Below are 27564 nucleotides of genomic sequence, written 5' to 3'. Positions count from 1 at the left end.
AACGTTTTACCTTTTTTGCGATTTTAGCCAAACGTTTAGAAACGTTACAAAGCAAATTCAAACGTTTCCCCATTTTAGCGATTTAGGCCAAACGTTTACATACGTTACGAAACAAATCCAAACTTTTCACATTTTTAGCGATTGAAGCCAAACGTTACAAACGTTGCGAAACAAATCAAAACATTTCACATTTTTATCAATTTAAGCCAAACGTTTACAAATGTTACGAAACAAAACCAAGCGTTTCACCTTCTAAGCAATTTATGCCAAACTTTTACAAACTCTATGAAAAAAATCCAAACGTTTCACCTTTATAGCCATGTAAGCCAAACGTTTACAAACATTGCGAAACAAATCCAAGCATTTCACCTTTTTAGCAATTAAACCCAATCGTTTACAAACGTTACGTAACAAATCCAAGCGTTTCTCCTTGTTAGCTATTTAAGCCAAACGTTTACAAACGCTACGAAACAAATCAAAGTGTTTCACCTTTTTTATCAATTTAAACCAAACGTTTACTTAGATTACGAAACAAATCCAAACGTTTCACCTTCTTAGCGATTAAGCCAAACGTTTACAAAAGATACGAAACAAATCCAAACGTTTCCCAATTTTATTTATTTAAGCCAAACGTTTAAAACATTACGAAACAAATCCTAACATTTCACCTTTTTAGGGATTTATGCCAAACATTTACAAACGTTACGAAACAAATCCAAACGTTTCATCTTTTTAGCGATTGAAGCCAAACGTTTACAAATGATACGAAACAAATCCAAACGTTTCCTATTTTTAGAAATTTAGGCCAAACTTTTATAAATGCTACGAAACAAAAACCAAAGGTTTCGCGTTTTTAGCAATTTAAGCCAAACATTTACGAACGTACCGAAACAAATCTAAGCGTTTCACCTTTTTAGCAATTAAGCCCAAACGTTTGCAAACGTTACGAATCAAATACAAGCATTTCACCTTTTTAGCAATTGAAACCAAACGTTTACAAACGGTACGAAACAAATCCAGACATTTCATCTTTTTAGCGATTTAAGGCAAACACTTAAAAACGGTACGAAACAAATGCAACCGTTTCACCTTTTTAGCGATTTAAACAAAACATTTACAAATGCTACGAAACAAATCCAACCATTTCAACTTTATAACGATTTAAGCCAAACGTTTACAAAAAGTATGAAACAAATCCAAACGTTTCACCTTTTTAGCGATTTAAGTCAAATGTTTACAAATGCTACGAAACAAATCCAAACGTTTCATCTTTTTAGCCATGTAAGCAAAACATTTACAAACGTTACGAAACAAATCCAAGCGTTTCACCTTTTTAGCAATTTAAGCTAGACGTTTACAAACGTTACGAAACAAATCCAAGAGTTTCACCTTTTTAGCAATTTAAGCCAAACGTTTACCAACGTTATGTAAGGAATACGAACGTTTCGCAATTTTAGCGATTTAAGCCAAACGTTTACAAAGGTTAATAAACAAATCCACATGTTTCACCTTTTTAGCTATTTAAGCCAAACGTTTACAAACATAACGAAACAAATCCATACGTTTCACCTATTTAGAAATTTAAGCCAAACGTTACGAAACAAAATACCAGCGTTTCACCTTTTTGGCAATTTAAGCAAAACGTTTACATACGTTACGTAACAAATCCAAGCGTTTCACCTTTTTAGCAATTTAAGCCTAATGTTTACAAATGTTACGAAACAAATCCAAACTTTTCACCTTTTTTAGCGATTAAGCCGAACATTTATAAACGTTACGAAACAAAACTAAACGTTTCATCTTTTTAGCGATTTTTGCCAAACGTTTAGAAACATTACGAAACAAATTCAAATGTTTCCCCATTTTAGCGATTTAAGCCAAACATTTACAAAGGTTACGAAACAAATCCAAACGTTTCGCATTATTAGCGATTGAGACCAAACGTTTACAAACGTTACGAAACAAAACCAAGCGTTTCACCTTCTTAGCAATTTATGCCAAACTTTTACAAACGCTACGAAACAAATACATACGTTTCACCTTTTTAGCCATGTAAGTCAAACATTTACAAACATTACGAAACAAATCCAAGTGTTTCACCTTTTTAGAAATTTAAGCCAAACGTTTACAAACGTTACGTAACAAATCCAAGCATTTCTCCTTTTTAGCTATTTAAGCCAAACGTTTACAAATGTTACAAAACAAATCAAAGCGTTTCACCTTTTTATCAATATAAGCCAAACGTTTACAATGATTATGAAACAAATCCAAACGTTTCCCCTTCTTAGCGATTAAGCCAAACGTTTACAAAATATACGAAACAAATCCAAATGTTTCACCTTTTTAACGATATAAGCAAAACGTTTACAAACGTTACGAAATAAATCCAAACGTTTCACCTTTTTAGCGATTTAAGCCAAAAATTAACAAAAGTTATGAAACAAATCCAAACAGTTCAGCTTTTTAGCGATATAAGCCAAACGTTTTCAAACGTTACGAAATAAATCCAAACGTTTAACCTTTTTAGCGATTTAAGCTAAGCATTTACAAACGTTACGCAACAAAATCAAACGTTTAATACTTTACGAAACAAATCCATACGTTTCGCATTTTTAGCGAATTAAGAGAAACGTTTACAAAAGTTACGAAACAAAACCAAGCGTTTAATCTTTTTAGCAATTTAAGCCAAACATTTCAAAAACTTACAAAACAAATCAAAGAGTTTCCACTTTTTAACAATTTTAGCGAAACGTTTGCAAACGCTATGAAACAAATCCAAGCGTTTCACTTTTATAGCAATTTAAGCCAAACTTTGACAAACGTTACGAAACAAATCCAAACGTTTAACCTTTTTAGCGATTTAAGCCAAACGTTTACAAACGTATGAAACAAATCCAAACGTTTCCCCTTTTTAGCGATTTAAGCCAAACGTTTACAAATGTTATGAAACAAATCCAAAGATTTAGCTTTTTTGCAATATAAGCCAAAGGTTTACAAACGATACAAAAAAATCAAAGCCTTTCACCTTTTTAGCAATTTAAGCCCAACGTTTACAAACGTTATGAAACAAATCCAAGCATTTCACCATTTTAGCAATTTAAGCAAAACTTTTAATAACGTTACGAAACAAATCCAACTGTTTCACCTTTTTAGCGATTTAAGCCAAACATTTACAAACGTTACGAAAGAATTACAAAAGTTTCAACTTTTTAGCCAAACATTTACAAACATTACGAAACCAATTTAAACGTTTCACCATTTTAGCAATTTAAGTCCAACATTTACAAACGTTACCAAGCGAATCCAAACGATTCACCTTTTTAGCGATTTAAGCCAAACGTTTACAAACATTACGAAACAAATCCAAACGTTTCACCTGTTTACCGACTTAGGCCAAATGTTTACAAACGTTACGAAACAAAACCAAACGTTTAAAACATTACAAAACTAATCCAAACGTTTCACATTCTTATCGATTTAAGCCAAACGTTACGAAACAAATACAAGCGTTTCATCTTTTTAGCAATATAAGCCAAACGTTTAAAAATGTTACGAAGCAAATCCAAGCGTTTCACCTTTTTAGAAATTTAAGATAAACGTTTACAAACGTTACGAAATAAATCCAAACGTTTCAACTTTTTAGCTATTTAAGCCAAACCTTTACACATGTTACAAAACAAATCCAAATGTTTTGCCTTTTTCGCGATTTAAGCCATATATTTACAAAGGTTATAAAAGAAATCCAAATGTTTCACCTTTTCAGCAATTTAAGCCAAACGTTACGAAAATAATCCAAGCATTTCACCATTTTAGCAATTTAAGCCAAACTTTTACAAACATGAGGAAACAAATCCAACTGTTTCACCTTTTTAACAATTTAAGCAAAATGTTTATAAACATTACGAAACAGATCCAAACGTTTCACCTTTTTAACGATTTAAGTCAAACTTTTATAAACGTTACGAAAAAAACCAAACGTTTAAAATGTTACGAAACAAATCCAAACGTTTAAAACGTTACGAAACAAATCCAAACGTTTCCCCTTTTTCGCGATTTAAGCCAAACGTTTACAAACGTTACGAAACAGAATCAAACGTTTAGAACGTTACGAAACAATTTCAAACGTTTCAATTTTTATCGATTTAAGCTAAAACCTTACAAACGTTACGAAAGAAAACCCAGGCTTTCAACTTTTTAACAATTTAAGCAAAATGTTTACAAACGTTACGAAACAAATCCAAACGTTTCACCTCTTTCGCGATTTAAGCCGAATGTTTACAAATGTTACGAAACAAAAACCAAACGTTTACAAATGTTACGAAACATATCCAAACGTTTCCCCATTTTAGTGATTTAAGCCAAACGTTTAAAACGTTACGAAACAAATCCAAACGTTTCACCTTTTAGCGATTTATGCCAAACGTTTACAAACGACACGAAACAAATCCAAACGTTTCACCTTTGTAGAGATTGAAGCCAAACGTTTACAAAGGTTACGAAACAAATCCAAACGTTTCACATTTTTAGTAATTAAAGCTAAACCTTTACAAACGCTACGAAAAAAAACCAAGGGTTTCACCTTTTTAACAATATAAGCCAAACGTTTACAAACGGAACGAAACAAATCCAATCGTTTCACCTTTTTAGAAATTTAAGCCAAACGTTTGCAAACATTACGAAACAAATACAAGCGTTTCACCTTTTTAGAAATTGAAGCCAAACTTTTACAAACGTTACGAAACAAATCCAAAGATTTTACCTTTTTAGCGATTGATGCCAAACGTTTACAAACAGTACGAAACAAATCCAATTGTTTCCCCTTTTTAGCGATTTAAGCCAAACGTTTACAAATTCTATGAAACAAATCCAAACATTTCACCTTTTTAGCAATTTAAGCCAAACGTTTGCAAATGCTACGAAACAAATCCAAACGTTTCACCTATTTAGCGATTTAAGCAAAACATTTACAAATGCTACGAAACAAATCCAAACGTTTCACCTTTTTGGCCATGTAAGCCAAACGTTTACAAACGTTACGAAACAAATCCAAGCGTTTCCCCTTTTTAGCGATTTAAGCGAAACGTTTTCAAACGTTACGAATCAAATCCAAGTGTTTCACCTTTTTAGCAATTTAAGCCAAACGTTTACCAACGTTACGTGAAGAATCTGAAAGTTTCGCCTTTTTAGCGATTTAAGCCAAACGTTTACAAAGCTTAAGAAACAAATCCAAATGTTTCACCTTTTTAGCAATTTAAGCCAAACGTTTACAAACGTAGCGAAACAAATCGATATGTTTCACCTATTTAGCAATTTAAGTCAAACGTTTACAAACGTTACGAAACAAATCCAAGCGTTACCTTTTTAGCAATTTAAGCAAAACGTTTACATACGTTACGTAACAAATCCAAGCGTTTCACCTTTTTAGCAATATAAGCCTAACGTTTACAAACGTTACGAAACAAATCCAAACGTTTCACACTTTTAGCGATTTAAGTCGAACGTTTATAAACGTTACAATACAAAACCAAACGTTTCCCCATTTTAGTGATTTTAGCCAAACGTTTACATACGTTACGAAACAAATCCAAACGCTTCACATTTTTAGCGATTGAAGCTAAACGTTACAAACGTTGCGAAACAAATCCAAACATTTCACATTTTTATCAATTTAAACCAAACGTTTACAAATGTTACGAAACAAAACCAAGCGTTTCACCTTCTTAGCAATTTATGCCAAACTTTTACAAACTCTACGAAAAAAATCCAAATGTTTCACCTTTTTAGCGATTAAACCCAAACGTTTACAAACGTTACGTAACAAATCCAAGCGTTTCTCCTTTTTAGCTATTCAAGCCAAACGTTTACAAACGTTGCGAAACAAATAAAAGTGTTTCACCTTTTTATCAATTTAAGCCAAACGTTTACTTAGATTACGAAACAAATCCAAATGTTTCACATTCTTAGCGATTAAGCCAAACGTTTACAAAAGATACGAAACAAATCCAAACGTTTTCCCATTTTATTTATTTAAACCAAACGTTTAAAATATTACCAAACAAATCCTAACATTTCACCTTTTTAGGGATTTATGCCAAACATTTACAAACGTTACGAAACAATTCCAAACGTTTCACCTTTTTAGCGATTGAAGCCAAACGTTTACAAATGTTGTGAAACAAATCCAAATATTTCCCATTTTTTGAAATTTAAGCCAAACTTTTACAAACGCTATTAAACAAAAACCAAAGGTTTCGCCTTTTTAGCAATTTAAGCCAAACGTTTACAAACGTAACGAAACAAATCAAAGCCTTTCCCCTTTTTAGCAATTAAGCCCAAACGTTCGCAAACGTTACGAATCAAATACAAGCATTTCACCTTTTTAGCAATTGAAACCAAACGTTAACAAACGGTACGAAACAAATACAAACATTTCATCTTTTTAGCGATTTAAGGCAAACGATTAAAAATGGTACGAAACAAATGCAACTGTTTCACCTTTTTAGCGATTTAAACTAAACATTTACAAATGCTACGAAACAAAAACAAACATTTCACCTTTATAATGATTTAAGCAAAACGTTTACAAACGGTATGAAACAAATCCAAACGTTTCATGTTTTTAGCGATTTAAGCCAAACGTTTACAAATGCTACGAAACAAATCCAAACGTTTCATCTTTTTAGCCATGTAAGCAAAACATTTACAAACGTTACGAAACAAATCCAAGCGATTCACCTTTTTAGCAATTTAAGCCAGACGTTTACCAACGTTACGTAAAGAATCCAAACGTTTCACCTTTTTAGCGATTTAAGCCAAACGTTTACAAAGGTTAATAAACAAATCCAAATGTTTCACCTTTTTAGCTATTTAAGCCAAACGTTTACAAACGTAACAAAACAAATCCATACGTTTCACCTATTTAGAAATTTAAGCCAAACGTTTACAAACGTTACGAAACAAATACAAGCATTTCACCTTTTTGGCAATTTAAGCAAAACGTTTACATACGTTACGTAACAAATCCAAGCGTTTCACCTTTTTAGCAATTTAAGCCTAACGTTTACAAACGTTACGAAACAAATCCAAACGTCTCACCTTTTTTAGCGATTAAGCCGAACATTTATAAACGTTACGAAACAAAACTAAATGTTTCACCTTTTTAGTGATTTTAGCCAAACGTTTAGAAACGTTACGAAACAAATTCAAATGTTTCCCCATTTTAGCCATTTAAGCCAAACATTTACAAACGTTACGAAACAAATCCAAACGTTCGCAATTTTAGCGATTGAAGCCAAACGTTTACAAACGTTACGAAACAAATCCAAACGTTTCCCATTTTTAGCAATTTAAGCTAAACGTTTACAAACGTTACAAAACAAAACCAAGCGTTTTACCTTCTCAGAAATTTATGCCAAACTTTTACAAACGCTACGAAACAAATACATACGTTTCACCTTTTTAGCCATATAAGCCAAATGTTTACAAACATTACGAAACGAATCCAAGTGTTTCACCTTTTTAGCAATTTAAGCCAAACGTTTACAAACGTTACGTAACAAATCCAAGCATTTCTCCTTTTTAGCTATTTAAGCCAAACGTTTACAAATGTTACGAAACAAATCAAAGCGTTTCACCTTTTTATCAATATAAGCCAAACGTTTGCAAAATACGAAACAAATACAAGCGTTTCACCTTTTTAGAAATTGAAGCCAAACTTTTACAAAGGTTACGAAACAAATCCAAAGATTTTACCTTTTTAGCGATTGAAGCCAAACGTTTACAAACAATATGAAACAAATCCAACTGTTTCCCCTTTTTAGCGATTTAAGCCAAACGTTTACAAATTCTACGAAACAAATCCAAATATTTCACCTTTTTAGCGATTTAAGCCAAACGTTTACAAAAGTTACGAAACAAATCCAAACGTTTCACCTTTTTAGCGATTTAAGCAAAACGTTTACAAACGTTAAGCAACAAAACCGAACGTTTAAAACGTTACGAAACAAATTCATATGTTTCGTATTTTTTGCGATTTAAGAGAAACGTTTACAAACATTATGAAATAAAACCAAGCGTTTAACCTTTTTAGCAATTTAAGCCAAACATTTCAAAAACTTACGAAACAAATCCAAGAGTTTCCACTTTTTAACAATTTTAGCGAAACGTTTACAAACGCTACGAAACAAATCTAAGCGTTTCGCTTTTATAGCAATTTAAGCCAAACGTTTACAAACGTTACGAAACAAATCCAAACGTTTAACCTTTTTAGCGATTTAAGCCAAACATTTACAAACGTATGAAACAAATCCAAACGTTTCACCTTTTTAGCGATTTAAGCCAAATATTTACAAACGTTATGAAACAAATCAAAAGTTTTCAGCTTTTTTGCAATTTAAGCCAAAGGTTTACAAAGGATACGAAACAAATCCAAGCATTTCATCATTTTAGCAATTTAAGCCCAATGTTTACAAACCTTATGAAACAAATCCAAGCATTTCACCATTTTAGCAATTTAAGCAAAACTTTTAAAAACGTTACAAAACAAATCCAACCATTTCACCTTTTTAGCGATTTAAGCCAAACGTTTACAAATGTTACGAAAGAAATCCAAACGTTTCACCTTTTTAGTGATTTTAGCCAAATTTTTACAAACTTTACGAAACCAATTTAAATGTTTCACTATTTTAGCGATTTAAGCCAAACATTTACAAACGTTACCAGGTGAATCCAAACGATTCACCTTTTTAGTGATTTAAGCCAAACGTTTACAAACATTACGAAACAAATCCAAACGTTTCACCTTTTTACCGACTTAAGCCAAATGTTTACAAGCGTTACGAAACAAAACCAAACATTTAAAATGTTACGAAACTAATCCAAACGTTTCACATTCTTATCGATTTAAGCCAAACGTTATGAAACAAATCCAAGCGTTTCACCTTTTTAGCAATATAAGCCAAACGTTTACAAATGTTACGAAGCAAATCCAAGCGCTTCACCTTTTTAGAATTTTAAGATAAACGTTTACAAAGTTACGAAATAAATCCAAAAGTTTCAACTTTTTAGCTATTTAAGCCAAACCTTTACACATGTTACGAAACAAATCCAAATGTTTCGCCTTTTTAGCGATTTAAGCCATATATTTACAAAAGTTATTAAAGAAATCCAAATGTTTCACCTTTTTAGCAATTTAAGCCAAACTTTTACAAACGCTACGAAAAAAATCCAAGCATTTCGCCATTTTAGCAATTTAAGCCAAACTTTTACAAACGTTAGGAAACAAATCCAACTGTTTCACCTTTTTAGCAATTTAAGCAAAATGTTTATAAACATTACGAAACAGATCCAAATGTTTCACCTTTTTAGCGATTTAAGTCAAACTTTTATAAACGTTATGAAAAATAACCAAACGTTTAAAACGTTACGAAACAAATCCAAACGTTTCCCCTTTCTCGAGATTTAAGCCAAACGTTTACAAACGTTACGAAACAGAACAAAACGTTTAGAACGCTACGAAACAAATCCAAACGTTTCGTATTTTTAGCGATTTAAGCCAAACCCTTACAAACGTTACGAAAGAAAACCCAGGATTTCAACTTTTTAGCAATTTAAGCCAAATGTTTACAAATGTAAACGAAACAAATCCAAGCGTTTAACCTTTTTAGCAATTTAAGCTAAATGATACAAAAACGTTCCGAAATAAATCCAAGCGTTTCACCTTTCTGGTAATTTAAGCGAAATGTTTACAAACGTTACGAAATAAATCCAAGCGTTTAACCTTTTTTAGCAATTTAAGCTAAATGTTTAAAAACGTTATGAAACAAATCCAAGTGTTTCACCTTTCTGGTAATTTAAGCTAAACGTTTACAAACATTACGAAACAAATCCAAGCGTTTAACCTTTTTAGCAATTTAAGCTAAATGTTTAAAAACGTTCCAAAACAAATCCAAGCGTTTCACCTTTCTAGTAATTTAAGCCAAACGTTTACAAACTGTACGAAACAAATCCAAGCGCTTCACCTTTTTTGCAATTTAAGCAAAACATTTACAAACGTTACAAAACAAATCCAAACGTTTCACCTCTTTAGCGATTTAAGCCAAATGTTTAGAAACGTTACGAAACAAAACCAAACGTTTACAAACATTACGAAACATATCCAAATGTTTCCCCATTTTAGTGATTTAAGCCAAACATTTAAAACGTTACGAAACAAATCCAAACGTTTCACCTTTTAGCGATTTATGCCAAACGTTTACAAACGTTACGAAACAAATCCAAACGTTTCCCCTTTGAAGAGATTGAAGCCAAACGTTTACAAACGTTACTAAACAAATCCAAACGTTTCACATTTTTAGTAATTAAAGCCAAACATTTACAAACGCTACGAAAAAAAACCAAGGGTTTCACCTTTTTAACAATTTAAGCGAAATGTTTACAAACGGAACGAAACTAATCCAAGCGTTTCACCTTTTTAGCAAATTAAGCCAAGCGTTTGCAAACGTTACGAAACAAATACAAGCGTTTCACCTTTTTAGAAATTGAAGCCAAACTTTTTCAAACGATACGAAACAAATCCAAAGATTTCACCTTTTTAGCGATTGAAACCAAACGTTTACAAACAGTACGAAACAAATCCAACTGTTTCCCCTTTTTAGCGATTTAAGCCAAACGTTTACAAATTCTACGAAACAAATCCAAACATTTCACCTTTTTAGCGATTTAAGCCAAACGTTTACAAAAGTTACGAAACAAATCCAAACGTTTCACCTTTTTAGCGATTTAAGCAAAACGTTTACAAATGCTACGAAAAAAATTCAAATGTTTCACCTTTTTGGCCATGTAAGCCAAACGTTTACAAATGCTATGAAACAAATCCGAGCGTTTCCCCTTTTTAGCGATTTAAGCGAAACGTTTACAAACGTTACGAAACAAATCCAAGCGTTTCACCTTTTTAGCAATTTAAGCCAAACGTTTACCAACGTTACGTGAAGAATCCAAGCATTTCGCCTTTTTAGCGATTTAAGCCAAACGTTTACAAAGCTTAAGAAACAAATCCAAGCGTTTCGCCTTTTTAGCAATTTAAGCCAAACATTTGCAAACGTTACGAAAAATATCCAAGCATTTCACCATTTTAGCAATTTAAGCCAAACTTTTACAAACGTTAGGAAACAAATCCAACTGTTTCACCTTTTTAGCAATTTAACCAAAATGTTTATAAACATTACGAAACAGATCCAAACGTTTCACCTTTTTAGCAATTTAAGTCAAACTTTTTTAAACGTTACGAAAAAAAACGTTTAAAACGTTACGAAACAAATCCAGACGTTTAAAATGTTACGAAACAAATCCAACGTTTCACATTTTTATCGATTTAAGTAAAACATTTACAATCGTTACGATACAAAACCAAGCATTTTACCTTTTTAGCAATTTTAGCCAAACGTTTACAAACGTTACGAAAAAATCCAAGCGTTTCACCTTTTTAGAATTTATGCCAAACGTTTACAAACGTTACGAAACAAATCCAAGTGTTTCACCTTTTCAGAAATTTAAGCCAAACATTTACAAACATTACGAAACAAATCCAAACGTTTCACATTTTTATCAATTTAAGCCAAACGTTTACAAATTTTACGAAACAAAAACCAAGGGTTTCACCTTTTTATCAATTTAAGCCAAACGTTTACAAACATAACGAAACAAATCCAAGTGTTTCACCTTTTTAGCAATTTAAGCCAATAGTTTACAAATGTTACGAAACAAATCTAAACGTTTCCCCTTTTTAGTGAATGAAGCCGAACGTTTACAAATGTTATGAAGCAAATCCAAACGTTTCGAAATAAATCAAAACGTTTAAAATGTTATGAAGCAAATCCAAATGTTTCACCTTTTTAGCAATTTAAGGCAAACGTTCACAAACGTTATGAAACAAAGCCAAACGTTTACAAATGTTACGAAACAAATTCAGGTGTTTCACCTTTATAGCAATTTAATCCAAATCTTTAGAAACATTACGAAACAAATCCAAGCGTTTCACCTTTTTAGCAATTTAAGTCAAACGTTTACAAACTCTACGGAACAAAACCAAACGTTTCACATTTTTAGCGATTTAAGCTAAACGTTTACAAACGGTACGAAACAACTCCAAACGTTTCACATTTTTAGCGATTGAACCCGAACGTTTACAAATGTTTCGAAACAAATCAAAATGTTTCACCTTTTAGCGATTTAAGCCAAACGTTTACAAACAGTACGAAACAAAAACAAACTTTTCACCTTTTTAGCGATTTAGGCCAAACGTTTACAAAAGTAACATAACAAATCCAAATGTTTCACCTTTTTAGCGATTTAAGCCAAACATTTACAAACGTTACGAAACAAATCAAAACGTTTACAAACGTTACGAAATAAAACAAAACTTTTCACCTTTTTAACGATTTAAGCCAAATGTTTACAAACGTTACGTCACAAAACCAAACGTTTCACCTTTTTGGCGATATAAGCCAAACGTTTACAAACGTTACGAAACAAATCCAAATGTTTCACTTTTTTAGCGATTTACGCCAAACATTTAAAAACATTACGAAGCAAATCCAAAGGTTTCACCTTTTTTGTGATTTAAGCCAAACGTTTACAAAGGTTAAGAAACAAATCCAAATGTTTCACCTTTTTAGCAATTTAAGCCAAATGTTTGCAAACATTACGAAACAAATCCAATCGTTTCCCCTTTTTAGCAATTTAAGCCAAACGTTTACAAATGTTACGAAACAAATCCAAACGTTTCACCTTTTTAGCGATTTAAGCCGAACGTTTACAAACGTTACGAAACAAAACCAAACATTTCACCTTTTTAGCAATTTAAGACGAACGTTTACAAACGTTACAAAACAAATCCAAAAGTTTCCCCATTTTAGCGATTTAACGTTACGAAACAAATCAAACGTTTCACCTTTTTAGCGATTTATGCCAAACGTTTACAAACGTTATGAAACAAATCCAAACGTTTCACCTTCTTATCGATTGAAGAAAAACGTTTACAAACGTTACGGAACAAATCAAAACGTCGCACCTTTTTATCGATTTAAGCCTAACGTTTACAAATGTTACGAAACAAATCCAAACGTTTCACCTTTTTAGCGATTTAAGCCAAACGTTTACAATGGTTATGAAACAAATCCAAATGTTTCATCTTTTTAGCAATTTAAGCCAAAAGTTTACAAACTTTACAAACAAATCCAAGCGTTTCAACTTTTTAGCAATTTAAGCCAAATGTTTACGAACGTTAAGAACCAAATCTAAGCGTTTCACATTTTTAGCAATTTAAGCCAAACGTTCACAAACGGTACGAAACAAATCCAAACGTTTCACATTTTTAGCAATTTAAGCCAAACGTTTCCAAACGCTACGAAACAAATCCAAACGTTTCACCTTTTTATCGATTTAACCCAAACATTTACAAACGTTACAAAACAAATCCAAACGTTTCTCCTTTTTAGCGATTTAATCAAACATTTACAAACGTTACGAAACAAATTCAAATGTTTCACCTTTTCAGCGATTATAGCCAAACGTTTACAAAATGTTACGATACAAAACCAAACGTTTCGCCTTTTTAGCAATTTAAGCTAAACGCTTACAAACGTTACGATTAAAATCCAAACGTTTCACCTTTTTAGCGATACAAGCCAAACGTTAACAAACGTTACGAAACAGAACCAAACTTTTAAAACGTTACGAAACAAATCCAAACGTTTCATATTTTTAGCGATTTAAGCCAAACCTTTACAAACGTTATGAAACAAAACCAAGCATTTCACCTTTTTAGCAATTTAAGCCAAACATTTACAAACATTACAAAACAAATCCAACCGTTTAACCTTTTTAGCAATTTAAGCTAAATGTTTACAAACGTTCCGAAATAAATCTAAACGTTTCAACTTTTTAGCGATTTAAGTCGAACGTTTACAAACGTTACGAAACAAAACCAAAGGTTTCACCTTTTTAGAAATTTAAACCAAACGTTTACAAACGTTACGAAACAAATTTAAACATTTCCCTATTTTAGTGATTTAAGCCAAACGTTTAAAACGTTACGAAACAAATCCAAACGTTTCACCTTTTTAGTTATTTAAGCCAAATCTTTATAAACGTAACGAAACAAATCCAAGCGTTTCACATTTTTAGCAATTTAAGCCAAACGTTTACAAACGTTATTAAACAAATCCTTGCGTTTCACCTTTTTAGCAATTTAAGCCTACCGTTTACAAACGTTACGAAACAAATCCAAACATTTCACCTTTTTAGCGATTTAAGAAAAACATTGACAAACGGTACGAAACAGATGCAAACGTTTCACCTTTTTACGGATTTAAGCCAAACGTTTACAAACGCTACGAAACAAATCCAAACGTTTCATGTTTTTAGCCATGTATGCCCAACGTTTACGAATGTTTCAAAACAAATCCAAGCGTTTCACCTTTTTAACAATTTAAGCCAAACGTTTACAAACGTTACGAAACAGATCCAAGCGTTTCACCTCTTTAGCAATTTAAGCCAAACGTTTAACAACATTACGAAAAGAATCCAAACGTTTCGCCTTTTTAGTGATTTAAGCCAAACGTTTACAAAGGTTACGAAACAAATCCAAATGTTTCACCTTTTTAGCAATTTGAGACAACGTTTGCAAACGTTGCAAAACAAATTAAAGCGTTTCACCTTTTTAGCAATTTAAGCCAAACATTTACAAATGTTACGTAATAAATCCAAGCGTTTCACCTTTTTATAAATTTAAGCCAAACGTTTACAAAGGTAGCGAAATAAATTTAAGCGATTCACCGTTTTAGCAATTTAAGCCAAACGATTACAAACGCTACGAAACAAATCCAAGCGTTTCACCTTTTTTGCATTTTAAGCCAAACGTTTATAAACGTTACGTAACAAATCCAAGCATTTCACCTTTTTAGCAATTTAAGCCAAACGTTTACAAACGAAGCGAAACAAATCCAAGGGATTCACCTTTTTAGCAATTTCAGGCCAACGTTTACAAACGTTACGAAACAAATCGAAGCGTTTCACTTTTTTAGCAATTTAAGCCAAACGTTTACAAACGTTACGTAACAAATCCAAACGTTTAACCTTTTTAGTTATTTAAGCCAAACGTTTGCAAACGGTACGAAACAAATCCAAACTTTCCCCTTTTTAGCAAATTAAGCCAAACGTTTAGAAACGTAGATAAACAAATCCAAGCGATTCACCTTTTTAGCAATTTATGCCGAACGTTTACAAACATTACGAAACAAATCCAAGCGTTTCACTTTTTTAGAAATTTAAGCCAAACGTTTACAAACGTTACGAAACAAATCCAAATGTTACACCTTTTTAGCGATATAACCCAAACGTTTACAAACGTTACGAAACATAACCAAACAGTTAAAACGTTACGAAACAAATCTAAACGTTTCACATTTTTAGCGATTTAAGCCAAACCCTTACAAACTTTACGAAACAAAACCAAGCATTTCACCTTTTTAGAAATTTAAGCCAAACTTTTACAAACGTTACGAAACAAATCCAAGCGTTTAACCTTTTTAGCAATTTAAGCTAAACTTTTACAAACGTTCCGAAACAAATCCATGCGTTTCACCTTTTTGGTAATTTTAGCTAACCGTTTATAAACTTTACGAAAAAAATCCAAGTGTTTCACGTTTTTAGTAATTTAAGCCAAACGATTACAAACGTTACGAAACAAAACCAAACGTTTCAACTTTTTAGCGATTTAAGCCGAACGTGTACAAACGTTATGAAATAAAACCAAACGTTTCACCTATTTAGAAATTTAAGCCAAAAGTTTACAAACGTTGAGAAACAAATTTAAACTGTCACGACCCGATTTCCGCCTAGAAACTTGTGTCGAAACCGGCGCTAGGGAATTGGAATGGTTGTTCCGAAACCCGTAGCAAGCCTAGGAAAAACAGTAAAAACTTTTTGCGTTTTGAAAACATAAAAGGTCTCAGTGTCTTTTCACAAGTATTTGAAAACCTTCAGATAAACGTTTAATCAAAACCATACAATTGCATTACTGGACTTAGGGTAATAAGTGTACAATACACACATCTTGACACAACCCTGTCCGAAAACAATGCCAGCGGTACAAACCAGTAATCATATTAGATAACCAGTTTAAGCATGCCAAATAATCATTCACAAAGCTTTTATCAAAACCCAGTTTTTTATAAACAACTGGAAAAAGCCCTTTTTATAAAAACATGCTTTTGTCCCAAAATGATACTGACAGTAGTTTCATATCAGAGTTAAATCATTTACAATTGAACTACTGTTCGGAGCTAGAACTACACTGCAGCTCTAGAATGACCTTTATTTAGTTACAACTTCCAAAGAAAGAATTGGAAGTCTTGTCACGTCAAAATATCATTTACCTGTGAAAAGGAAAATCAACGGGGGTCAAATATGAGTGAATTCACATAGTTACTCAAGCATATTAATAAAAGCAGAAATCGCATGTAAACACACTTTGTGCAGCCAAATAACTGATCCAAATGAAACCCTAAGAGAAACCCCATTTGGTTAACTGTGATTAATGTCACAGTTCGTGCTCTCTTGTTTAACACAGGATGAAATGTGAACTTACGTTATCACAATCATCTTATCTCTGTGTAAGGTTTGCTGGGCCGTAAATTGAATTACTGGCTCCCTAGGATAACCTGTTAGGTCTAGGCCGCCTTGCAAGCATGTGGCCAAAGAACCCAACTAGAATGCAATGAAATGTTGAATTAAGACCGGTGATCACACAGTTCTATTATTGCCCAATAGATAGCACGTTCCAGTGGATCTATATATTGGTTTCAAATCGACTCTATGCAATGCAATTTCAAACACATTTTTAGTTATAAATGTTTTGGCATCAATATTCAAAAGTAAATATGCGAACTCACAAAACCGTTATCCACAAAACAGTTCTCGGTCACCCTCTACTCTCCTGGTCCGGTAACTTGCTTGCTCGTCAGATCTAGTTAGAAAATAATTATTAAACACAATTGCAATATGAATTCTAACTCTAAAGAATAGACTATACTAACATTACTAGATATATAACATATCTAGTCTATATTCAATCTTAATCTCAACTCATAGTCCTCTAACTATTAATCACTTTGATTAATAGAGAATCTAATAAAACGTCTCTAAGTTTTAATTAATCGAACTTCCTTAAACGTCCAAGTTCTTTTAGTCCTTATCGAACGTACCGTTCAAAATTGTTCAAAATTCGTTGGTTCGAAACCCGACGTGCGAAAGCACGTAGGAAAAGCGCGCTGGCGCGAGGCCCTGTGCGCCCGCACAGTGTCCCTGTGCGTCCGCACAGGTGACTGTGCGGTCGCACAGTCTCAAAGAGACTGTGCCCTCGCACAGTCGGGCTGTGGGTGCGCACAGCCTAGGCTGTGGGTGCGCACAGCCTAGGCTGTGCGTCCGCACAGTCAGTGTGCGACGCACAGTGGCTTTGCCACACAGCCACGGGAACTCCGTTCCCGGGCCAATTTCCGTCGAGCTATAACCATTTTTCGATCCAAAACGCATATACAAATACCAATCTATCCATTTTCATTATCGGAACGTAAAATCATTACGGATACGTTCGATTCGATACGATAACCGTTATATATTCGAATATAATCCATTTTCTATATATCCAATTTCAAAATAACGGTTATAACTTCGATTATTAATGTATTACCGAAGAAATTTGAGTTAGAAACGAGAAATTGGATCGAAACGTCGAACCTACCGTCGCCGTCGCAATCGCCGTTCTCTGAAGCTTATAACCTAATGTTTTAGGTTTCTGTTGCAATGGATTCTTTTGAATTCAAATCGATATATATAGTTTGGCAAAATGTCAAACTAGTCCCTAGGTATTCACGCGTTACTTTAACCCAAATTCTTAAATATTCGTCCATAACTAAAACGGACAACGAACTCCAAATTTTATGAAATTTTAACCACGAATTTCATAATTCGTAATTAGAATAAAAACGTAATTTTTATTCTCACGGGACTTATATTTTATTTTTAATAAATCATTAAAGATTTATTAGGCCTAAATTAGACCCACTTAATAAAATTTCTATCTCCAAATTCTATAAAATTTTAGGGGTAACTTTCTAAAAATATTTCGTGTATATTAACTCCAAAAATATTCACACGGGACTTATAAATTATCCTATTTTAATTTATAAGCATTTCTTAATTCCCGTTAGTTAAAATATAATTTAAGCCAAACGTACACTCTTCTACAGAATGATTTCTCCACAGCACTTTCACCATAGGAATCTCTTTAGTACGAAGTTTTCGCAGTTGAGTATCTAAGCGATTCACCTTTTTAGCAATTTAAGCCCAACGTTTACAATCGTTACGAAACAATTCAAGCGTTTCACTTTTTTAGCAATTTAAGCCAAACGTTTACAAACGGTACGAAACAAATCCAAATGTTTCCCCTTTTTAGCGAATTTAGCCCAATGTTTATAAACGTAGCGAAAAAAATCCAAGCGATTCACCTTTTTAGCAATTTATGCCAAACGTTTACAAACATTGCGAAACAAATCCAAGCATTTCTCCTTTTTAGCAATTTAAGCCAAACATTTACAAACGTTACGAAACAAATCAAAGCGTTTCATCTTTTTAGAAATTTAAGCCAAATGTTTACAAAGATTTCGAAACAAATCCAAACGTTTCACCTTTTTAGCGATTAAGCCAATTGTTTACAAACGATACGAAACAAATCAAACCGTTTCACCTTTTTAGCGATTTAAGCCAAATGTTTACAAACCTTACGAAACAAATCCAAACGTTTCACTTCTTTATCGATTTAAGCCAAACATTTACAAATGTTACGAAATAAATCCAAACGTTTCACCTTTTTAGCGGTATAAGTCAAATGTTTACAAACGTTACGAAATAAATACAAACGTTTCACCTTTATAGAGATTTAAGCCAAACGTTTACAAACGTTACGCAACAAAACTAAACGTTTAAAACAATACGAAACAAAATGCAAACGTTTCGCATTTTGAGCGATTTAAGCCAAACTTTTACAAACATTACGAAACAAAACAAGGCGTTTCACCTTTTTAGCAATTTAAGCCAAACGTTTACAAACGTTTCCGAAACAATCCAAGCGTTTCACCTTTTTAGCAATTTAAGCCAAACATTTACAAACTTTACGAAACAAATCCAAGCGTTGCACCTTTTTAGAAATTTAAGCCAAACGTTTACAATGATTACGAAACAAATCCAAACGTTTCACTTTTTAGCGATTTAAGCCAAACGTTTACGAACGTATGAAACAAATCCAAACATTTCAGTTTTTTAGCGGTTTAAGCCAAACGTTTACAAAGGTTATGAAACAAATCCAAATTTTTCACCTTTTTTGCAATTTAAGACACACGTTTACAAATGTTACGAAACAAATCCAAGCGTTTCACTTTTTTAGCAATTTAAGCCAAACGTTTACAAACGTTACGAAACAAATCCAAGCATTTTACCATTTTAGAAATTTAAGCCAAACTTTTATAAATGGTACAAAACAAATCCAACCGTTTCACTTTTTTAGCGATTTAAGCCAAACGTTTACAAACGTTACGAAACAAATCCAAACGTTTAACCTTTATAAAGATATTAGCCAAACGTTTACAAACGTTACGAAATAAATCCAAACGTTTCACCATTTTAGCGATTTAAGCCAAAAGTTTACAAACTTTACCAAACAAATCCAAATGTTTTTCCTTTTTAGAGATTTAAGCCAAACGTTTAGAAACATTACAAAAAAATCAAAAAAATTCACCTTTTTAGCGATTTAAGCCAAACGTTTACAAACTTTACGAAAGAAAACCAAAAGTTTAAAACGTTACGAAACAAATCCAAACGTTTCCCATTCTCATTGATTAAATCCAAACGTTTACAAACGTTACGAAACAAAACAAAGCATTTCACTTTTTAGCAATTTAAGTAAAAAGTTTACAAACGTTACGAAACAAATCCAAGCGTTTCACCTTTTTAGCGATTTAAACCAAACGTTTACAAACTTTACGAAACAAATCCAAGTGTTTTACCTTTTTAGCAATTTAAGCCAAACGTTTACAAACATTACGAAACAAATCCAAGCGTTTCACCGTTTTAGCGATTTAAGCTAAATATTTACAAACGTTATGAAACAAATCCAAACGTTTCACCCTCTAAGCGATATAAGCCAAACGTTTACAAACGTTACAAAATAAATCCAAAAGTTTCACGTTTTTAGCGATTTAAGCCAAATGTTTATAAATGTTACGCAACAAAACCAAAGGTTTAAAACGTTCCGAAACAAATCCAAACGTTTCGCATTTTTAGCGATTTAAGCGAAACATTTACAAACATTACGAAACAAAACCAAGCGTTTCAACTTTTTAGCAATTTAAGCCAAACATTTACAAACGTTACGAAACAAAACCAAGCGTTTCACCTTTTTAGCATTTTAAGCCAAACGTTTACAAACTTTACGAAACAAATCCAAGTGTTTCACCTTTTTAGCAATTTAAGCCAAACGTTTACAAACATTACGAAAAAATCCAAGCGTTTCACCTTTTTAGCAATTTAAGCCAAACATTTACTAACATTATGAAACAAATCCAAACGTTTCACCTTTTAAGCGATATAAGTCAAACGTTTACAAACGTTACAAAATAACTCCAAAAGTTTCACGTTTTTAGCGATTTAAGCCAAACGTTTACAAACGTTACACAACAAAACCAAAGGTTTAAAACGTTACGAAACAAATCCAAACGTTTCGAATTTTTAGCGATTTATGCGAAACGTTTACAAACATTTCGAAACAAAACCAAGCGTTTCAACTTTTTAGCAATTTAAGCTAAACATTTACAAACGTTACGAAACAAAACCAAGTGTTTCACCTTTTTAGCATTTTAAGCCAAATGTTTTCAAACGTTACGAAACAAATTCAAACGTTTCACATTTTTAGCGATTTAAGCTAAACCGTTACAAATGTTACGAAACAAAACCATGCATTTAGCATTTTTAGCAATTTAAGCCAAACGTTTACAAACATTACAAAACAAATCCAAGCATTTCACTTTTTTAGCAATTTAAGCCAAACGTTTACAAAACAAATCCAAGCGTTTCACCTTTTTAACAATTTAAGCCAAATGTTTACAAACGTTACGAAACAAATCCAAACATTTACCTTTTTAGCGTTTTAAGTCCGAACGTTTACAAACGTTACGAAACAAAACCAAATGTTTCACCTTTTTAGCAATTTAAGCCTAACGTTTACAAACGTTACGAAACAAATTTAAACGTTTCCCTATTTTAGTGATTTAAGCCAAACGTTTAAAACGTTACGAAACAAATCCAAACGTCTCACCTTTTTAGCGATTTATGCACAAAGTTTACAAATGTTACCAAACAAATCCAAACGTTTCACCTTTTTAGCGATTGAAGTCAAACATTTACAAATGTTACGAAACAAATCCAAACGATTTACATTTTTACTCATTTATTTCAAACGTTTACAAACGCTACGAAACAAAAACCAAGGGTTTTACCTTTTTAGCAATTTAAGCCAAATGTTTACAAACGTAACGAAACAAATCCAAGTGTTTCACCTTTTTAGAAATTTAAGCCAAACGTTTACAAACGCTATGAAACAAATCCAAACATTTTACCTTTTTTTGCGATTTAAGGGAAACATTTACAAACGGTACGATACAAATCTAAACGTTTCACCTTTTGAGCGAGTTAAGCTAAAATTTTACAAACGCTACAAAATAAATCCAAACGTTTCAACTTTTTAGCCATGTAAGCCAAATATTTACAAACGTTTCAAAATAAATCCAAGTGTTTCACCTTTTTAGAAATTTAAGTCAAACGTTTTACAAACGTTACAAAACAAATCCAAGCCTTTCACCTTTTTAGCAAAATAAGTCAAACGTTTACCAACATTACGAAAAGAATCCAAATGTTTTGCCTTTTTAGCAATTTATGCCAAACGTTTACAAACTTTACGAAACAAATCCAAGTGTTTCACCTTTTTAGCAATTTAAGCCAAACGTTTACCTACGTTACGAAAAAATCCAAGCGTTTCACCTTTTTAGCAATTTAAGTTAAACGTTTACAAACATTATGAAACAAATCCAAACGTTTCACCTTTTAAGCGATATAAGCCAAACGTTTATAAACGTAGCGAAACAAAGCCAAGCGATTCACCGTTTCAGCAATATAAGCCCAACGTTTACAAAAGTTACAAGACAAATCCAAGCGTTTCACCTTTCTTGCAATTTAAGTCAAACGTTTACAAATGTTACGTAGCAAATCCAAGCATTTCACCTTTTAAGCGATATAAGCCAAACGTTTACAAACGTAGCGAAACAAAGCCAAGCGATTCACCGTTTCAGCAATATAAGCCCAACGTTTACAAAAGTTACAAGACAAATCCAAGCGTTTCACCTTTCTTGCAATTTAAGTCAAACGTTTACAAATGTTACGTAGCAAATCCAAGCATTTCACCTTTTTAGCAATTTAAGCCAAACGTTTACAAACGTAGCGAAACAAACCCAAGCGATTCACCTTCTTAGCAATTTAAGCCAAACGTTTACAAACGTTATGAAACAAATCCAAGCGTTTCACCTTTTTATCAATTTAAGCCAAACGTTTACAAACGTTACGAAACAAATCCAAATGTTTCACTTTTTTAGTTATTTACGCCAAATGTTTACAAACGGTATGAAACAAATCCAAACGTTTCCCCTTTTTAGCGAAGTAAGCCAAACGTTTATAAACGCTACAAAATAAATCATAATGTTTCACCTTTTTAGCAATTTAAGCCAGACGTTTACAAACATTACGAAACAAATCCAAGCGTTTCTCCTTTTTAGCAATTTAAGCCAAACGTTTACAAACGTTACGAAACAAATCAAAGCGTTTCACCTTTTTAAAAATTGAAGCCAAACTTTTACAAAGATTACGAAACAAATCCAAATGTTTCACCTTTTTAGCGATTAAGCCAAACGTTTACAAACAATACGAAACAAATCCAAACGTTTCACCTTTTTAGCGATTTAAGCCAAATGTTTACAAACGTTACGAAACAAATCCAAACGTTTCATCGTTTTAGTTGTTTAAGCCAAACATTTACAAACGTTACGAAACAAATACAAACGTTTCACCTTTTTAGCCATATAAGCAAAACATTTACAAACGTTATGAAATAAATCGAAACGTTTCACCTTTTTAGCGATTTAAGCCAAATGTTTATATACGTTATGCAAGAAAACCAAACGTTTAAAACGATACGAAACAAATCCAAACGTTTCGCATTTTTAGTGATATAAGCCAAACGTTTACAAACATTACGAAACAAAACCAAGTGTTTCACCTTTTTAGCAATTTAAGCCAAACGTTTACAAACTTTACGAAATCCAAGCGTTTCCCCTTCTTAGCAATTTAAGCCAAACGTTTACAATAGATACGAAACAAATCCAAACGTTTCACCTTTTTAGCGATTTAAGCCAAACGTTTACGAACGTATGAAACAAATCCAAACGTTTCCCCTTTTTAGCGATTTAAGCCAAACGTTTACAAGGGTTAAGAAACAAATCCAAAATTTTCACCTTTTTTGCAATTTAAGCCAAACGTTTACAAACGTTACGGAACAAATCCAAGCGTTTCACCTTTTTAGTAATTTTAGCAAAACGTTTACAAACGTTACGAAACAAATTCAAGCGTTTCACCAATTTAGCAATTTAAGCCAAACTTTTACAAACGTTACAAAACAAATCCAACCGTTTCACATTTTTAGCGATTTATGCCAAACGTTTACAAATGTTACGAAACAAATCCAGACGTTTCACCTTTTTAGCGATTTTAGCCAAATGTTTACAAATGTTACGAAACAAATCTAAACGTTTCACAATTTAGCGATTTAAGCAAAAAGTTTACAAAGGTTACCAAACAAATCCAAATGTTTCACTTTTTTAGCGATTTAAGCCAAACGTTTAGAAACATTAAGAAACAAATCCAAACGTTCCACCTTTTTAGCGATTTAAGACAAACGTTTACAAACGTTACGAAACTAAACCAAACGTTTAAAACGTTACGAAACAAATCCAAACGTTTCATATTTTCATCGATTTAAGCCAAACGTTTACAAACATTACAAAAAAAACCAAGCGTTTTACTTTTTTAGCAATTTAAGCCAAACGTTTACAAACGTTATGAAACAAATCCAAGCATTTCACCTTTTTAACAATATAAGCCAAACATTTACAAACGTTACAAAACAAATCCAAGTGTTTCGCCTTTTTAGCAATTTAAGCAAAACGTTTACAAACATTACAAAACATATTCAAGCGTTTCTCCTTTTTAGCAATTTAAGCCAAACGTTTACAAACGTTACGAAACAAATCAAAGCGTTTCACCTTTTTAGCAATTTAAGCAAAGCGTTTACAAACATTACGAAACAAAACCAAGAGTTTCACCTTTTTTGCATTTTAAGCCAAACGTTTACAAACTTTACGAAACAAATCCAAGCACTTCACCTTTTTAGCAATTTATGCCAAACGTTTACAAACGCTACGAAACAAATCCAACTGTTTCACCTCTTTAGTGATATAAAACAAACTTTTACAAACATTAGGAAACAAATCCAAACGTTTCACCTTTTTAACGATTTTAGCCAAACGTTTACAAACGTTACGAAACAAATCTAAACGTTTCCCCATTTTAGCGATTTAAGCCAAACGTTTACTAACATTACCAAACAAATCCAAACGTTTTAATTTTTTAGCTACTTAAGCCAAACGTATACAAACATTACGAAACAAATCCAAACGTTTCATCTTTTTAGTGATTTAAGCCAAACATTTAAAAACGTTACAAAACAAAACTAAACGTTTACAACGTTCCGAAATAAATCCAAACGTTTTACATTCTCATCTATTTAAGGCAAACGTTTACAAACGATACGAAAAAAACCAAGCGTTTCACCTTTTTAGCAATTTATGCCAAATGTTTACAAATGTTACGAAATAAATCCAAGCGTTTCAACTTTTTTGCAATATAAGCCACACATTTACTAATATTACGAAACAAATTTAAGCGTTTCACCTTTTTTGCAATTTAAGCTAAACGTTTACAAACATAACGAAACAAATCCAAACGTTTCAACTTTTTATCTATTTAAGCCAGACGTTTACAAGCGTTGTAAAAAAATCCAAACGTTTCACCTTTTTTGCGATTTAAGCAATATGTTTACGAAGGTTAAACAACAAATCCAAATGTTTCTGCTTTTTAGCAATTTAAGCCAAACGTTTAGAAACGTTACAAAACAAATCCAAATGTTTCACCTTTTTAGTTATTTAAGCCAAATGTTTGAAAACGTTTCGAAACAAATCAAAGCGTTTCACCTTTTTAGCAATTTAAGCCTAACATTTACAAACGTTACGAAATAAATCCAAGCGTTTCAACTTTTTAGCAATATAAACCAAAAGTTTACTAATGCTACGAAACAAATCCAAGAGTTTCACATTTTTAGCAATTTAAGCCAAACGTTTACAAACATTACGAAACAAATCCAAACGTCTAAATTTTTTAGCTATTTAAGCTAGACGTTTACAAACGTTACGAAAAAAATACAAACGTTTCACCTTTTTAGCGATTTAAGCCATATGTTTACAAAGGTTAAAGAACAAATCCAAATGTTTCACCTTTTTAGAAATTTAAGCCAAACGTTTAGAAACGTTACGAAATAAATCCAAGTGTTTCACCTTTTTAGCAATTTAAGCCAAACGTTTACAAACGTTACGAAACAAATCCAAACGTTTCACCTTTTTAGTGATTGAAGCCAAATATTTACAAATGTTACGAAACAAATCCAAATGTTTCCAAACAAATCGAAATGTTTAAAACATTACGAATCAAATCCTAACGTTTCACCTTTTTAGCGATTTAAGCCAAACGTTTACAAACGTTACGAAACAATGCAAAACGGTTACAAACGTTACGAAACAAATCCAAGCGTTCACCTATATAGCAATTTAAACCAAATGTTCATTAACGTTACGAAACAAATCCAAGCGTTTCACGTTTTTAGCCATTTAAACCAAACGTTTACTAACATTACAGAACAAAACCATACGTTTCAAATTTTTAGCTATTTAAGCCATACGTTTACAAAAGCTACGAAACAACTCCAAACGTTTCACCTTTTTAGCGATTGGACTCAAATGTTTACAAACGTTACGAAACAAATCCAAGCGTTTCACCTTTTAGCGATTAAAGCCAAACGTTTACAAACGTTAGGAAACAAAACAAAATGTTTCACCATTTTAGCGATTTAAGCCAAACGTTTACAAACGTTACAAAATAAAACCAAAACGTTTAAAACATTACGAAAAAAACATTACGATACAAATCCAAACGTTTACAAACATTACAAAACAAAACCAAGCGTTTCACCTTTTAAGCATTTTTAACCAAACGTTTTCAAACGTTACGAAACAAATCCAAGAGTTTCACCTTTTTAGCAATTTAAGCCAAACGTTTACAAACTTTACGAAACGAATCCAAGCGTTTTAGCTTTTTAGATGATAAGCCAAACGTTTACAAACGCTACGAAACAAATCCACACGTTTCCCCTCTTTAGCAATTTGAGCCAAACGTTTACAAATGTATGAAACAAATACAAACATTTCACCTTTTTAGCGATTTAAGCCAAACGTTTACAAAGGTTATGAAACAAATCCAGATTTTTCACCTTGTTTTCAATTTAAGCCAAACGTTTCCAAAAGTTACGAAACAAATCCAAGTGTTTCCCCATTTTTGCAATTTAGTCCAAACTTTTACAAACGTTACAAAACAAATGCAACCGTTTCACCTTTATAGGGATTTAAGCCAAACATTTACAAACGTTACGAAACAAATCCAAACTATTCACCATTTTAGCAATTTCAGCCAAACGTTTACAAACGTTACTAAAAAATCCAAACGTTTCACCTTTTTAGCGATTTAAGCCAAACATTTACAAACATTACGAAACAAATCCAAACGTTTCACCTTTTTAGCGATTTAAGCGAAACGTTTACAAACATTACAAAACAAAACCAAACATTTAAAACGATACAAACAAATCCAAACGTTTTACATTCTCATCGATTTAAGGCAAACGTTTATAAACTTTAAGAAGCAAAACCAAGCGTTTCACTTTTTTAGCAATTTAAGCCAAACATTTACGAATGTTACGAAACAAATCCAAGCGTTTCAACTTTTTTGCAATATAAGCCAAACGTTTACTAATATTACGAAATAAATCCAAGTGTTTCACCTTTTTACCAATTTAAGCTAAACATTTACAAGCATTACGAAACAAATCCAAACATTTCATCTTTTTAGCGATTTAAGCCATATGTTTAAAAAGGTTAAATAACAAATCCAAACGTTTCCCATTCTCATAGATTTAAGCCAAACGTTACAATGAAAAAGTAGTAATGGTTGTATAGGTTTCTA

This window comes from Mercurialis annua, linkage group LG2, assembly GCF_937616625.2.
Source record: "Mercurialis annua linkage group LG2, ddMerAnnu1.2, whole genome shotgun sequence".
Classification (NCBI taxonomy): Eukaryota; Viridiplantae; Streptophyta; class Magnoliopsida; order Malpighiales; family Euphorbiaceae; genus Mercurialis; species Mercurialis annua.
Note: the sequence above shows the minus strand (reverse complement) of the source record.